This window comes from Papio anubis, chromosome 1 (assembly GCF_008728515.1).
Source record: "Papio anubis isolate 15944 chromosome 1, Panubis1.0, whole genome shotgun sequence".
Classification (NCBI taxonomy): Eukaryota; Metazoa; Chordata; class Mammalia; order Primates; family Cercopithecidae; genus Papio; species Papio anubis.
The window spans coordinates 81,891,413-81,904,888 of record NC_044976.1 but is presented as its reverse complement, the minus strand read 5'-3'; the positions used below and the strand labels follow the sequence as shown (position 1 = coordinate 81,904,888).

The following is a 13,476-nucleotide window of genomic DNA, read 5'->3' as shown; positions in this document are numbered from 1 at the left end:
CCATGTTGGCCAGGATGGTCTCGAAATCTTGACCTCAAGTGATCTGCCTTCTTGGCCTCCCAAAGTGCTGGCATTACAGGCATGAACCACTGCGCCTGGCCAGCTCATTTCTTTTTATCATTGAATTGAATATGCAAATGGAATGTTCAGGGGAGCATTTAGACTAGAGATCGAGAGTCCTCTTCCTCTTCATGACTTCTAAATATTAGAGTGTCCTGGGACTCAGTCTTCTGTCCTCTTTTCTTCTGTGTCTACACTTATGTCATAGATAATCTTATCTAATCACAAGGTTTCCAGTATCACAATAGTGGCTACATTGTCTGGATGTTTATTTTTCTATTTACCTACTTAAGGACATCTTGATTGCTTTCAAGTTTTGACAATAATGAATAAAGCTGTAATAAATATCCATGTGGAGGGTTTTGTAAGGACACAAGTTTTCAACTCATTTGGGTGACTAGTACGGAAATAAATTGCTGACTCGTATGGTAAGAGTAGTCTTGTGACAGGGTGTAGTGGCTCACGCCTGTAATCCCAGCACTTTGGGAAGCTGAGGCGGGTGGATCACGAGGTCAGGAGATTGAGACCATCCTGGCTAACATGGTGAAACCCCATCTCTACTAAAAAAGTACAAAAAAAATTAGCCAGCGGTGGTGGCGGGCACCTGTAGTCCCAGTTACTTGGGAGGCTGAGGCAGGAGAATGATGTGAACCCAGGAGCCGAGATCGCACCACTGCACTCTAGCCTGGGTGACAGAGCGAGACTCCGTGTCAAAAAAAAAAAAAAAAAAAAACTAAAATAAAATAAACATAATAAATAAATAAATAAGAGTAGTTTTGTGAGAAACTGCCAATTGTCTTCCAAAGTCATTGTACCATTTTGCATTCCCACAAGCAATGAATGAGGGCTCCTATTGTTCCACATCCTTCTTGGCATTTGGTGGTGTTAGTGTTTTGGGTTTTAGCCACTCTAATAGGTGGCAGCGGTATCCCATTTTTTTTTTTTTTAATTATAGTTTAAGTTCTAGGGTACATGTGCACAATATGCAGGTTTGTTACATATGCATACATGTGCCATGTTGGTGTGCTGCACCCATTAACTCATCATTTACATTAGGTATATCTCCTAATGCTATCCCTCCTCCCTCCCGCCTCCCCACAATAGGCCCCAGTGTGTGATGTTCCCCTTCCTGTGTCTAAGTGTTCTCACTGTTCAATTCCCACCTATGAGTGAGAACATGCGGTGTTTGGTTTTCTGTTCTTGTGATAGTTTGTTGAGAATGATGGTTTCCAGCTGCATCCATGTCCCTACAAAGGACACGAACTCATCCTTTTTTATGGCTACATAGTATTCCATGGTGTATGTGTGCCAAATTTTCTTAATCCAGTCTGTCACTGATGGACATTTGGGTTGATTCTAAGTCTTTGCTATTGTGGCAAAGGATATGAACAGACACTTCTCAAAAGAAGACATTTATGCAGCCAACAGACACATGAAAAAATGCTCATCATCACTCACCATCAGAGAAATGCAAATCAAAACCACAATGAGATACCATCTCACACCAGTTAGAATGGCAATCATTAAAAAGTCATGAAACAACAGGTGCTGAAGAGGATGTGGAGAAATAGGAACACTTTTACACTGTTGGGTCTGTAAACTAGTTCAGCCATTGTGGAAAACAGTATGGCGATTCCTCAAGGATCTAGAACTAGAAATACCATTCGACCCAGTCATCCCATTACTGGGTATATACCCAAAGGATTATAAATCATGCTGGTATCTCATTGTTTTAATTTGCATGTTTCTGGTGCCTGTGATGTGGAGCGACTTTTCATATGCTTATTTGTCATCTGCATATCTTCTTTGGTAATGTGTCTATTAAGGTCTGTTAAGGCCCCTTTTAAAAATTGGATTGTTTTCTTATTGTTGAATTTTAAGTGTTCTTGGTGTATTTTGCGTAAGAATCCATAATTAGATATGTCCCTTACAAATAGTTTCTCCCAGACTATGGGTTATCATTCTCTTGATAGTGTCTTTCACAGAGCAGGAATTTTTAATTTTAATGAGGTCCAGCTTATCAATTCTTTCTTTCATGGATTATGCATTTGGTGCTGTCTCTAAAAAGTCATCACCGAAGCTAAGGTGATCTAGAATTTTTTTTTCTATCTTATCTTCTAGGAGTTTTGTAGTCCTACATTTTACACATAGGTTTGTGATCCATTTTCAGTTAGTTTTTGGGAAGAGCAGTGTCTAGATTCTTTTTATTTTTAAGCTATATTGTGTGAAGGGCAGTGTCTAGATTCTTTCTGTATTTTGTATGTAGATGTTCAGTTGTTCTAGCACCATTTGTTAAAAGACTATCTTTTCTTCTTTTTATTGCCTTTGTTCCTTTGTCAATGATCAATTGACTATAGTTTTGTTGGTCTATTTCTGGGATCTCAATTCCATTCCATAGGTCTATTTGTTTATTCTTTTGCCAATACCACACTGTCTCGATTATTGTAGGTTTATATTAAGTCTTGAAGTCAAATAGGGTCAATCCTCCAACTTTATTCTTCAATGTTATGTTGGCTATTTTGGGTCTTTTGCCTCTCTATATACAATTTAGAATCAGTTTGTTGATACTCCCCAAAAAAGCTTGCCGAGACTTTAATTGGCATTGCATTGAATGTATAGATCAAATTGAAAAGAACTGGCATCTTGACAATATTTAGTCTTCCTATCCATAAATATAACTTTTTTCCATTTATTTGGTTTTTCTTTGATCTCTTTCATCACAGTTTTGTAGTTTTCATCTTATAAATCTTATATGTATTTTGTTAGATTTCTACTTATTTCATTTTTGAGTGATAATTTAAATGGTATTGTGATTTTAAATTCAAATTCTACTTGTTTATTGCTGGTTTGTAAAAAAGCAATTTACTCTTGTGTATTAATCTTGTATCCTGACATCTTGCTACAATCACTTATTAGTTCCAGTTTTTTTGTTACTTTTTCTGGAATTTCTACATAAATGAGTATGTCACCTGTGAACAAAGAAATTTTTATTACTGCTTACTTCTTTCTTAATCTATATGCATTTTGTTTCCTTTTCTTGTCTTATTAGCTAGGACTTACAGTTCAATGTTGAAAAGCACTGATGAGAGGGTACACCTTTGTCTTGCTCTCTGTCTTGATGGGAAAGCTTTGAGTTTCTCATTATTACATATGATATTAGCAGTAAGATTTGTTTTGTAGATTTTTTTATTCAGTTAAAAAATTTCCCTTCTATTCCTAGTTCAGTGAGTTATCAAGAGTGGGCATTGGATTTTGTCAAATTATCTTCTGCATCTATTAATACAATCTTGTTATTTTTCCTTTAGCCTCTTGATATGATGGATTAAATTAATTGATTTTCAAATGTTGAACCAGCCTTGCAGACGTGGGCTACATCCCATTTGTTCATGCTGTATAATTACTTTTATATATTGTTGTATTCGATTTGCTAGTATTTTACTGAGAATTTTGCATTTCTGTTCATAAGAGATACTGGTCTGTAGTTTTCTTGTAATGCTTTTGCATTGTTTTGGAATTAGGGTATTGTTAGCCTCACAGAATGAGTTAGGGAGTATTTCGTCTACCTTCTGAAAGAGATTGCAGAGAACTGTATAATTTCTTCCTTAGGCTGGGTGTGGTGGCTCATACCTATAATCCCAGCACTTGGGAGGCCGAGGCGGGTGGATCATCTGAGGTCAGGAGTTCAAGACCAGCCTGACCAACATGGTGTAACCCTGTCTCAACTAAAAATACAAAAATTAGCTGGGCGTGGTGGTGTGCACCTATAGTCACAGCTACTTGGGAGGCTGAGACAGGAGAATTGCTTCAACCCAGGAAGTGGAGGTTGCAGTGAGACAAGATCGTGTCACTGCACTGCAGCCTGACAGAGCGAGACTCCATCTAAAACAAACAAACAAAAACAAACAAACAAACAAAACCAAAAAACATTCTTCCTTAGGTTTTTGGTAGAATTCACCAGTGAATAGTACTTTCTGTTCTAAAAGATTATTAAATATTGATTTGATTTTTAAAATAGATATAGACCTATTCAGATTACCTATTTCTTCTTGAGTTTTGGCAGATTGTGTTTTTTAAGGCACTGGTTCATTTTTCTGGTTGCTGCTTGAACTGAGAAGGAAGATCAACAGCTGAGAGTGATAAGGGGGATACAGGATGTTAGCATTTTGAGAATGAAAGTGAAGGTATGGATGAGTTGTCTCAGAAGTAGGAAAGTAAATTAATTAGAGCAATACAGTTGGATTGCTAAGCAGTGCTGAAGCTTTGAGTTTGTGAACATAAACATATGGTGATATTATTCTGCCTCTTCAGATACCTGGATGAAAGCAGAGATTTGATGGAGAGTCCTATTTAACCAGTAATAGAAATTTGGTAAGTAATTACAACAGAATAAAAGACAGTTGGAGGAGCTCAGGTATATATAAGAGAATAGATATAATGATGGTCCATTGAGTAGAATACAAGTGGGTAAAGAAGTAAGTGAAAATATGACAGGATAATAAACAGAGACATGGTGATTTGGTCAATATTTTTAAGGTTCTGGTGGAGTCAAAAAATTTCATAAACATAGTATTGACATTTTTGAGGAGAGGTAGTTATTACTGGTATAAACACGGAGTGGTGGGCTTGGTATAGGAAGAAGACAAGGTCACTGGAGATGAGGAGGTAAAGGAATTTCTAGGAATTGAATTTCCATTGATTTGTGGTTATTGGACAAAGATGACAAGGGAGGCAGCAGCGAGAAGTACAGTAGGCCAGATGCTCCAGTATTCAGGGAAGGAGAAAGAGTGACAAGAAAATCAGCAGAAGATCATGACAAGACTGGCTCCAGAAGGATGGTAGATGACTGCAACATGGCACAGGAGTAGAGTCCAGTGGCAAATGTTTCAATGGAACAGGACATTTTTAGGGATGTAGAAGAACAAAAGAAAATGCAATGGACAAAACACTCATTGAAAACAATGAAAAGCAATGGAAAAAGCAATAAAAAATACTTTATTGGACCCACAGAAATAGAAACCATTCTATTTTAAAACCACATCCAACACTCACAATAGTAAAGACATGGAATCAACCTAAATTCCCATCAGTGATAGACTGGATAAAGAAAATATGGTATATATACACCATGGAATACTATGCAGCCATAAAAAATAATGATATATATATATATATATATATATATTTTTTTTTTGCAGGGACATGGATGAAACTGGAAGCCATTATTCTTAGCAAACTAACACAGGAATGGAAAACCAAATACTACATGTTCTCACTTATAACTGGAAGCTAAATGATGAGAACACATGGACACATAGAGGGGAACAACACACACTGGGGCCTGTTGGAGGGTGGGAGGAGGGAGAGGATCAGGAAGAATAACTAGTAGGTACTAGGCTTAATACCTGGCTGATGAAATAATCTGTACAACAAACTCCCATGACACAAGTTTACCTATGTAACAAACCTGCACATGTAACCCAGAACTTAAAATAAAAGTTAAAATAATATAGTTCATTGGAAAAAGCAATTAAGAGCAAGAAGTATATATGGTTCTTTTAAACAGGCTTAATGGTAAGTGGGGTGAAGTATAAAAAATAAATACCCCTTGGATGCCCTGCAGAGGTAATAATATCCTCAAGTGGTGGCTGATTTCAGTTAATGCAAGATGGTGAAGATGAAGGCAACATTCAAAGAAATGATTAAGTGGAATCTTTTCAGATAACATAGTGAGATATGGAAACCAAATAAAAATCCATGTCCAGAATAAAGAACTTTTAAGGCATTGAGCTGAGGGCAGTTAGAAAGTCCTGACTAATTAGCTTAATTTAAAAGTTATTGTTACAATATCACCTACAGAGACAATATTTACTACAGAGAAGAAGTTTTTAGACGGACTCTAGCTACTTTTAAAGTCCTGTTGTTTTAGTTGCTGCTTGTGTGTGTGTGTATTGCAGGTAGTATGTTATGTAAGATAATTTTTTTAGACAAGGTTGGATACAAAGGTGTGTTTTTCATGTGCTGTAGAACAGGAGTCAATTCATGTGTGGGGCGTAAAAGCTGACTGCGAGAATGTCAGTGTTGGACAAATGTCGGTGGGCTTCCTTTCTGAATAACTATTGTTAGTTTCCTGTTTCTAATAATAGGTTTTCATTTGGTATGATAGTTTTCTATGCCATCTTTCTTGCCTTTTGGTACCTTTCAGACATGGTCAGTATTGACCCTGGTGATAGATACATGGCTGTGTTTTATAGATAATAGAATCTTTGTTCATTTGTTGGTTATATAACATACCTTGCATGTTACCCCTTATTTTTTTATTGTGCTGGGCATGATTTCCAGCAAAATAGCTAGCAAATATGTTCACATTGAGGTACAAATTTTACTTAAAGTGAAATGTTAATATGACCCTAAGGCTTGGACTTTCCTCAACCCTTCCTGGATGGGCAATTGCTTGAGATGTCCTTATATCCCATGGCTGGCATGTGATCTGCTCTTTATTATCCTACTCTTGCTGTTATGTAGGCATGTTGTCTCTGTTGCAATTCGGGTATGTCACTAAGATGACAAAAACAAGCAAACAAGCAAACAAACAACCAACAAGCAGCCACTTGTTTCCATCATTTGTTCTTGGGAGTGGTGATTAAGAGCATGTAGTTTCTGGCTGGGCACAGTGGCTCACACCTGTCATCCCAGAACTCTGGGAGGCCCAAGGAGGGCAGATCACTCAAGGTCAGGAGTTTGAGACCCGCCTGGCCAACATGGTGAAACCCCATCTCTACCAAAAAATCCAAAAAAAAAAAAAAAAAATTAGCTTGACTTGGTGGTACACATCCATAGTCCCAGCTGCTCGGGAGGCTGAGGCATGAGAATTGCTCGAACCCAGGAGGTGGAGGTTGCAGTGAGCTGAGATTGCACCACTGCACTCCTGCCCGAGTGACAGAGTGAGACTGTCTCAACAACAACAAAAAAAAAACAAAAAACAAAAACAAGAGCATACAGTTTCAAAAGCACACTGGATGGAAATGTCAGATAGTGTCAGAAAAACATATTTATTTTGTGAAGAAAGAGATTATTTATACTTTGTGGGGACGAGTTAATTATCCCCTGCCTCAGAGGAGATGTCATTCCATTCCAGATATTTTTGGTACGTCAATATTGAAAAAGTGACTGAGCTAGTGGCACACTAAAGGTGGGGGCAATGAGCACCATCTGTCCTGGGTGCAGCGCCTGGAGAGAACTTGGAAAGAATAATAAAGCTTGCTAAAAGTAGAGTGGTTTTCATTATAACCATGTGCTGGCAATTCTAAACAAAGCTGGTAACAAAATAATTCTTCCTCAAAAACTTTTTGTTTGTCTAAGTTCTAAGCAATCATAATTGTAAATTTTAATAATATGTATGTAAGCTTCAAATTAGCACATTTTTATTATCCTCTAATGAGCATTGTTTTTTACATGGAAGTTAATTTGGAGAACTCCCAGTTATTCAACTAGTTCCATAACACATATGGTCTTAACTATACATGTTTTGAGATGAAGTTTGTTAGAGATTAGAATGTTGAATTTTCTTTAGGCATTATTTGTGTCTCCAATCCCTATGGTACTACATATTCCTGTGTTTTAAACAGTAGATTTGAAATAAACAGTGAGAAAATGTAATAATGGAGGATTGGAATCTGAGTTATTTCAATTCTATCATCTTATGTGACCAATTTGAGTTTTAAATCTGTGTTTAAAATTTGAAACATTAAATACAAAGTTTTTGGTTGGCAAGTACAAGTTTTAGTTCATATATGAAATATTTTATTGAGATAAAACATCTGTAAAATTTAATTATAAATTATCAGTTGTTTTAAAACCAAAGAACAAATCAAAACATAAAATGTGCATCAGTGGTAAAAATTAATAGTTACCTAAATTTTACCTTTTGCCGATGTTTCAGTTTCCCTAAACTTTACTTATTAGTTACTGGTTGTATACATTTATGATTTTCAATAAGAAAATTTGATCATATGGAGCAGGGAGTATTAAAAATGATCTTCTTCAGGTGTCACCTATGCTAGATTTGCTGCTAACGCTTTCCCATTACTAGAATAGGATGCATGGTTTCATCATTATGGGGGTATGCTCCCATGGAACATCCAGAATCAGATTCTTAAAGCACTTCAAATTTTTGGTAGAGAGATGACCCGTAAGGGTAGAATACCTGTATTTGAAAAACGAGCATGGACATTCATTGGCAGCATAATTCTTTTAATTTGCTGGGAACATATTGCTGTTATTTTATGTCTTCAGCACACCCTCAACGGCTGAAGGTGAAAACAGAGACAAGATTTAGAATAATACAGATCTGTGTTTGATTCTCAGCCCTATCTCTTATTATCTGTGAAGCCTGAGCAACTCAACCTCTTTAAGCTCCAGTTTCTCCATCTGCCAACATGTAAGAAAAATACCTGTATCTCAGAGGGTTGTGGTGAGATTTCAATGTTATGTAAGTAGGAATACTCAATCCATAGAATCCGCCCAGTGAATGTATTTTCTTTGTTCCTATTGCTTTTACAAACTCAGTTTAGTTATTACCTCGTTCTTTTTCTTTTCTTCAACTTTTAAGTTCTAGGGTACATGTGCAGGATGTACAGGTTTGTTATATAGGTAAATGTGTGCAATGATGGTTGCTGAACAGATCAACCCATCACCCGGGTGTTAAGCCCAGCATCCATTCACTGTTCTTCCTGATGCTCACCCTTACCCCTGACAGGCCCAGTGTGCGTAGTCCCCTCCCTGTGTCCATGTGGTCTCATTGTTCAGCTCCCAGTTATAAGTGAGGACATGCAGTGCTTGGTTTTCTATTCTTGTGTTATTTTGCTGAGGAAAATGACTTCCAGCTCCATCCTTGTCCCTGCAAAGGGCATGATCTTGTTCCTTTTTATGGCTGCGGAGTATTTCATGGTGTATACGCATCACATTTTTTTATCCAGTCTATCATTAATGGGCATTTGGTGTGATTCCATGTCTTTGCTATTGTGAATAGTGCTGCCGTGAACATGTGTATGTATGTATCTTTATAATAGGATGATTTAGATTCCTCTGGGGATATACCCAGCAATGGGATTACTGAGTCAAATGATATTTCTGCTTCTAGGTCTTTGAGAATGGCCACACTGTCTCCAATGGTTGAACTAATTTACACTCCCACCAACAGTGTAAAAGCATTCCTTTATCTCTGCAATCTCGCCAGCATCTGTTGTTTCTGGACTTTTTAATAATCACCATACTGATTGGCCTGAGATGGCATCTCATCTGGCTTTGATTTGCATTTCTCTAATGATCAATGATGTTGAGCTTTTTAAAATATGTTTATTGGCCACATGAATGTCTTCTTTTGAAAAGTGTCTGTTCATGTCCTTTGCACACTTTTTAATGGGCTTGTTTGTTTTTTCTTGTAAATTTGTTTAAGTTCCTTGCAGACTGAGGACATTAGACCTTTGTCAGATGGATAGATTGCAAATTTTTTCTCTTATTCTGTAGGTTGTGGAAGAGCTGGTACTATTTCTACTGAAACTATTCCAAAAACCGAATAAGAGGGACTCCTCCCTAACTCGTTTTATGAGGCCAGTATCATACCGATACCAAAACCTGCCAGAGATACAGTAACAACAAAAAAATCTTCAGGCCAATATCCCTGATGAACATCGATGCAAAAATCCTCCATAACATACTGGCAAACCAAATTCAGCAACACATCAAAAAGCTTATCTGCCATGATCAAGTTAGCATCATCCCTGGGATGCAAGGTTGGTTCAACATACACAAATCAATGAATATAATTCATCACATAAACAGAACTAAAGACAAAAACTGCATGATTATTTCAATAGATGCAGAAAAGGCCTTAGATAAAATTCAACATCCCTTCATGTTAAAAACTCTCAATAAACTAGGTATCGAAGGAACATACCTCAAACTAGTAAGAGCCACATATGAAAAACTCATAGCCAATATCATACGGAATGGGCAAAAGCTGGAAGCATTCCCCCTGAAAACTGGCACAGGACAAGGATGCCTTCTCTCATCACTCTTACTCAACATAGTATTGGAAGTTCTGACCAGAGCAATCAGGCAACAGAAAGAAAGCACGTTCAAATAGGGAGGAGGAAGTCAAATTATCTTTGTTTGTAGATGACACGATCCTATATCTAGAAAACCCCAATGTCTCAGCCAAAAGCTTCTTAAGCTGATAAGCAACTTCAGCTAAGTCTCAGGCTAGAAAATCAATGTGCAAAAATCACTAGCATTCCTATACACCAACAACAGGCAAGCAGAGAGCCAAATCATGAATGAATTCCCCTTCACAATTGCTACAAAAAGAGTAAAATACCTAGGAATACAACTAACAAGGAAAGTGAAGGACCTCTTCAAAGAGAACTACAAACCACTGCCCAAGGAAATCAGAGAGGACACAAACAAACGGAAAAACATTCCATCTCATTCTTTATACAAGGTTTCATTAGATGGACACCGTCCTTGTATTTTATGCTGATTTTTTAAAGCACTAAGGAGATCCACTGAACATTTGCTAATTGGTTGCGATATATGACATTGGTTTCCTAAGGTCTTTGTTAAAGTTTCCAACTTATTTATTAACTGATTTAGAGAGGAAATAAATGAGAAGCATTAATTTTTACTTCATTAAAAATATCTCTATGTTCAATTATCAATGCATCTTTTATCCCCAAGACCGGAGGCCTGTGGAAGGCATGGAGAGTGTGGAGTGCAGGGGTAAATGGCAAGGGGGATTAAACAAAAGTTGATCCATTGTAACAATTTTATATCGCTTTCTTCCCAGGGAAGATTTGTACTGGTGGCCCTGAAGCAGAGAGCTCTGTATCCCATTACCAGCAATGAGTCATTCAGTCTCCCACAGATCCAAATAAAGTTTTACACAATACCCTATGGCATGCCTTTCAAAATATATGAACACCGTAAAATATATCATTTATTTTACCATATGAACTGACTCTGTCCCTTTTCCACCATTTGGGATAGCAATCTCACCATGTGTTTTTGGCTCTTAGGTTATCATCAGATATATTGGAGTTCTCTGAGCTTTTCCACTCTAAGTCCCCATGGTATTTTCAGGAGTTTTATAACTTGGTTGTAAAAATTCACTCTAAACTGAAACTTGGCAAACAATATATTAATCTGGGAAGTTAATTTCTTTTATAAAGTACAGAATCTGTTTAGCCCCTCTTTTGAGTTCTCAGAGACCTTGGAAAAATAAAGTCAGCAATTAAAGTTTTTTGTGTGTCTTAAAAAAATGCAATTACATTTCTCCAAAATCCTTTCAACCCTATTTTTACAGGTGAATAGCTTATATTTTGGACTGAGTTCTGATATATTTTGAAACAGATTTTTTTTTTTTCTTTTGGCACAGTGAAATAGAGTAATTAAGAAAGGAACTAGGCTGAGCTTACCCTGTTACATCACTGGAATAACAACATATCTTTAGAGAGTGGAGCCTGTCTGAATTTACAAAAAGCACTAAGACTTTAATATCATTGGACGTTCACTAATCTACAAATACATCACTGAGAAGTAGTTAAAACACATGATATGCCCTCAATCTTAGAAGAATTACTAAGATGCTAAAACTTCTGTTTGCAGTTGATTTATTGGACTTTGGGAATGACTTTGCCGTCATAGAGTGCCAGCAAACGTAATTAGACTTACATATTCTTTTCAGGTACCAGAGAATTCTGTCTCCACCTCCTCTCACTTACCAGGGCACAGCTCCAGGGATGAGTTATACAAATAGTTTGATTGACCAGATGCACTCTGCACAAATAACCTTCTCACTTCAGAGACAGGCCCAGCGATAAAAAGTTCAACAACAACAAATGACAAAATGAAGTAACATTTAAAATGGAGCTTTGTGGTTTTACAACACTTTCAGGTATATTTTTACAAAAGGAATGCAAGAGAATTAAATCACGGTCTTTGGCATTTCACAGAAGTGATGATTATTAGCTCTGTGGCCTTGGGGAAGCTACTTAATCGTCGCAAGTTTCATCTTGCTTTTTCTTCAAAGTAGAGATAATAATAATACATACTTATTTAGGTCCTTGTACGGCTTAAAATGACAAAATATTTGTAATGCAATTCATAGAATAACTAGAAAGCTATAATTAATCAATATTACTTTTTGGTATTATTAATGATGCTCAATTTTCTGGTTAATTTTATGAAGTAGATTTCATTATTATTACCATTTTACATATGAGAAAAATTTAGGTTCAAAATGGATTTTAACTTGTGTGAGATCACACAGTTAATAACTATGTTTAGCTTGGTCTCAAACCTAGGTTTCCTGACAGTCATCCTAGTACTTTTTTTCTTTTTTCTTTTTTTTCTTAGTACTTTTTTCTTATGGTAACCAGAATGTCAATTTGAGGAAGATTGTTTCTTACTCAAAAAGTGGGATAAGTGGACATTTTATAGAGAACATAAACATTTTTATATTGAAAAAGTTAGTTAAAAATTTTAATGTGGCCGGGCGCGGTGGCTCAAGCCTGTAATCCCAGCACTTTGGGAGGCCGAGGCGGGTGGATCACGAGGTCAGGAGATCGAGACTATCCTGGCTAACATGGTGAAACCCCGTCTCTACTAAAAATACAAAAAACTAGCCGGGCGTGGTGGTGGGCGCCTGTAGTCCCAGCTACTTGGGAAGCTGAGGCGGGAGAATGGCGTGAACCCGGGAGGCGGAGCTTGCAGTGAGCCGAGATCACGCCACTGCACTCCAGCCTGGGAGCACAGCGAGACTCCGTCTCAAAAAAAAAAAAAAAAATTTTTAATGTATAAGGATGACCATGTTTACTAGATGGACTTTTGGGGTCCTTGAAGGTTTCTTTTTTAAATTGAAGTATATTAACTTTTACTAAAATTATCTGTAATAGATTTGATGTATCTGTTATAGTCTGTTAATAGCAGCTGGGTTTTCCCAGTAGACTAGAAAGGCTTAGAATGAAACAGCCATAGCGATTAAACAGCTTATTGATTTCTGTATCCATGGACTTCACTTGGTAGGTCCTATTCCTGCACACAATGATCATTATGGCTGCCATGTATACACATATATATTTGAGTAGGGCAATACTTGAGGAAGAAGGAGAGTCAAGGAAGGCTTTTATATGAAGTGAATCTGTATTTATTTGAAACAAAGGAGAACTTAGGCTGCATTCATCACATTAGTGCAGATGTGGTGAAGGCAGTGTTGCACCAAATTTCTTTCCAATAGTGAGCACTCATTCCCCCAGCTGCCCGTACTCATGGGTGAGTTCTTCTCCCTGCAATGGCTGTTAGCTGAAAGGGCCTCCTTTGCCCAAGGTGTTTTCCTCTTCCTGGAAGTAGCCTACATCCAAT

General features: G+C 37.2%; 1 long non-coding RNA gene across 1 annotated transcript in view; it reads left to right on the top strand.

Annotated features, from left to right (window-relative positions):
* LOC108584055 overlaps window positions 1-12,641 on the top strand; it is a 37,689-nt gene extending 25,048 nt beyond the window's left edge. Inside the window, exons 4-5 of the long non-coding RNA XR_002519799.2 lie at window positions 4,369-4,428; window positions 10,904-12,641. This is a non-coding gene — a long non-coding RNA (uncharacterized LOC108584055). The remainder of the gene's footprint in view (window positions 1-4,368; window positions 4,429-10,903) is intronic.
* Window positions 12,642-13,476: the final 835 nt, after the last annotated feature.